The following is a 4,195-nucleotide window of genomic DNA, read 5'->3' as shown; positions in this document are numbered from 1 at the left end:
ACAAAAGTTTCTCAATACTTTGTTATATACCCTTTGTTGGCAATGACACAGGTCAAACGTTTTCTGTAAGTCTTCACAAGGTTTTCACACACTGTTGCTGGTATTTTGGCCCATTCCTCCATGCAGATCTCCTCTAGAGCAGTGATGTTTTGGGGCTGTCGCTGGGCAACACGGACTTTCAACTCCCTCCAAAGATTTTCTATGGGGTTGAGATCTGGAGAGTGGCTAGGCCACTCCAGGACCTTGAAATGCTTCTTACGAAGCCACTCCTTCGTTGCCCAGGCGGTGTGTTTGGGATCATTGTCATGCTGAAAGACCCAGCCACGTTTCATCTTCAATGCCCTTGCTGATGGAAGGAGGTTTTCACTCAAAATCTCACGATACATGGCCCCATTCATTCTTTCCTTTACACGGATCAGTCGTCCTGGTCCCTTTGCAGAAAAACAGCCCCAAAGCATGATGTTTCCACCCCCATGCTTCACAGTAGGTATGGTGTTCTTTGGATGCAACTCAGCATTCTTTGTCCTCCAAACACGATGAGTTGAGTTTTTACCAAAAAGTTATATTTTGGTTTCATCTGACCATATGACATTCTCCCAATCCTCTTCTGGATCATCCAAATGCACTCTAGCAAACTTCAGACGGGCCTGGATATGTACTGGCTTAAGCAGGGGGACACATCTCGCACTGCAGGATTTGAGTCCCTGGCGGCGTAGTGTGTTACTGATGGTAGGCTTTGTTACTTTGGTCCCAGCTCTCTGCAGGTCATTCACTAGGTCCCCCCGTGTGGTTCTGGGATTTTTGCTCACCGTTCTTGTGATCATTTTGACCCCACGGGGTGAGATCTTGCGTGGAGCCCCATATCGAGGGAGATTATCAGTGGTCTTGTATGTCTTCCATTTCCTAATAATTGCTCCCACAGTTGATTTCTTCAAACCAAGCTGCTTACCTATTGCAGATTCAGTCTTCCCAGCCTGGTGCAGGTCTACAATTTTGTTTCTGGTGTCCTTTGACAGCTCTTTGGTCTTGGCCATAGTGGAGTTTGGAGTGTGACTGTTTGAGGTTGTGGACAGGTGTCTTTTATACTGATAACAAGTTCAAACAGGTTCCATTAATACAGGTAACGAGTGGAGGACAGAGGAGCCTTAGTTAGTTAATCATTAGTCTAACAGTTGTTTTTCATTTTATTGTTTTCATTTATTTTATTTCTCACATTAAACAGACATTTGAGAAGGATTTGAGAAGCGAATTGCTTGCAGTTGTACCTATGACACACAGACACACTAAAGCTGTACAGTGTAGTTAGAAAAGTCAGTTTACATTATTTGCAGATGTGTTCCCTTTTATTTACAAATCGAAAAATGTAACATTTGAAATGAATGTGACAGAACAGTTAAGCCAAGAGTTCCTGTGGGAGTCTTCTCCTTCAGTCTTTTTGCCTCCTATGCCTCGTTTCCCATTAGATGGGATTTTCCCAATGCCAACTTCACCTGAGACAGCCACTATCCAGTGTCATGTGTTGCTGAATTACAGATCTCGCTATCCCAATGTCGCTGCTGTCCATGGTGCTGAAATATCCAATCTCGGCTATTTGCATACATAGGACCATCCACACTTGACACCACACACACAAGTTAATGCTTTTTCTCTCACACACTTTTGAACATTGCACAACCTGCAACAAGACACTGAAACAACACTTAATTTCAAGTTTGTTTTTTTCTGAATAAGATGAAATCAATGTGTGGAAGGAGATTGGACAATGTATAGGCTTTCCCTATAGCTGTTTTTGACTGGAGCATGATCCGATTGCTTTGTTTGAGCCAGAATGGAAATTTGGTCTGAGAAACGACGCCCATTTTAGCATGACTATTTCAGACAAAATTAACTTTATGTTATATGTAAAAATATAAATAAGGCAATGTTTATATGTCACGCCCTGGCTCTGGGGACTATGTTATGTTGAGCCAGGGTGTGTAAGTCTATGTTTGTATATCTATGTTGGCCTGAGTGACTCCCAATCAGAGGCAACGAGTGTCAGCTGGTTGTCTCTGACTGGGAGCCATATTTAACTATCGGTCTTTTCACTTTGTGTTGTGGTTTCTTGTTCCGTTAAGGTTTGTTCGTGTTGTAACCTTAGACGTCACGCATCGTTGGTTATTGTTTTGATCGTGTTGATCAGTTAATAAATATATATTATGTTCACCTTCAACGCTGCGCATTGGTCCTCTCTCGTAGACGAGCGTGACATTATATGACCCCCTTTCAAACAGTCACTTATTTATCACTTTCTTGCAGATATACAGTGCATTCAGAAAGTATTCATACCCCTTAACTTATTCCACATGTTGCTTTCTTACAGCCTGAATTCAAAATGGATTCAATTATAACATTTTCTCTCACGCAGCTACACACAATACCCCATAATGACAAATTGAAAACACGCTTTTGAAATTTTTGCAAATGTATTGGAAATTACATACAGAAATATCTCATTTACATAAGTATTCCCACCCCTGAGTCGATTAAAGCTGTGTCTTACTTGATAAATCTCCAAGAGCTTTGCACAACTGGATTGTAAAATATATGCATTATACAATATATAGACAGACATTTTTTTTTTGCCATAGGTTTTCAAGCCGAATTAAGTCAAAACTGTAACTAAGCCACTCAGAAACATTCAATGTCGTCTTGGTAAGCAACTCCAGTGAATATTTGGCCTTGTGTTTTAGGTTATTGTCCTGCTGAAGAGGGAATTTGTCTCCCAGTGTCTGTTGGAAAGCAGACTGAACCAGGTTTTCCTCTAGGAATCTGCCTGTACTTAGCTCTATGCCGTTTATTTTTATCCTAAAAAAGTATCTAGTCCTTGCCAATGACATGCATACCCATAACATGATGCAGCCACCACCATGCTTGGAAATATGAAGAGTGGTACTCAGTGATGTGTTGTGTTGGATTTGCCCCAAACATTAGGCTTTGTATTCAGGGCATTAAGTTCATTTCTTTGCCACATTATTTGCAGTTTTACTTTAGTGCCTTATTGCAAACACAATGCATGTACAGGTTTCCTTCTTTTACATTTACATTTTAGTCATTTAGCAGACGCTCTTATCCAGAGCGACTTACAGTTAGTGAGTGCATACTCTGTCAATTAGGTTAGTATTGTGGAGTAACTACAATGTTGATGATTCATCCTCAGTTTTCTCCTATCAAAGCATTAAACTTTCTAACTGTTTTAAAGTCACAATTGGCCTCATGGTGAAATCCCTGAGCGTTTTCCTTCCTCTCTGGCAGCTGAGTTAGGATGGACACCTGTATTTTTGTGGTGACTGGGTGTATTGATACACCATCCAAAGCATAATTAATAACTTCACCATGCTCAAAGGAATATTCAATGTCTGCTTTATTTGTACCCATCTACCAAAAGGTGCCCTTCTTTGCGAGGCATTGGAAAACCTCCCTGGTCTTCATGGTTGAATCTATGTTTGAAATTCACTGCTCGACTGAGGGACCTAATAGATCATTGCATGTGTGGGGTACAGAGATTATGTATTCGTTCAAAAATCACTATTATTGCACACATAGTGAGTACATCTAACTGATTATGTGACTTGTTAAGCACATTTTTACTCCTGAGCTTATTTACACTTGCCATAACAAAGGGGTTGAAAACGAATTGATTAGATTACTAGATACTAGACTCTGTCAATATGTTTTTGGAAGTGGCTCTGCATTTCTTGCATACATATCATATTTATGTAAGGATTATGATGACTTTCTAAAAGGACAAAGCTGTTTATGTGTGTTCCCTTGTCTCCACTGTCACCACATCCCTCGATGCGTGCAAACAGAGCATCTATATCAGGGATGGGCAACTCCAGTCCTCGGGACCTGATTGGTGTTACACTTTTTCCCCAGCCCCAGCTAACACGTTTGACTCTAATAATCAAGTGCTCATGGGTTTCAGTTTAGAATGCAATAAGTTTAATCATCTGTGTTTGCTAGGGATGGGGAAAAAGTGTGACACCCCTCCGACCCCCAAGGACTGGAATTGTCCATCCCTGATCTATATGGTAGGACCAATACCAGACCTGAATGAATGTGTCTGTTTTGAATATTCACGGAGACAGAATGATGTGGTTGATAGCAGAGACGTCATGCCCAAAGGGGGCACAGGGTCACTTGCCCCCTCAGA

The sequence above is a fragment of the Coregonus lavaretus genome (assembly GCF_964263955.1).
Source record: "Coregonus lavaretus genome assembly, contig: HAP1_SCAFFOLD_706, whole genome shotgun sequence".
Lineage (NCBI taxonomy): Eukaryota > Metazoa > Chordata > Actinopteri > Salmoniformes > Salmonidae > Coregonus > Coregonus lavaretus.
Note: the sequence above shows the minus strand (reverse complement) of the source record.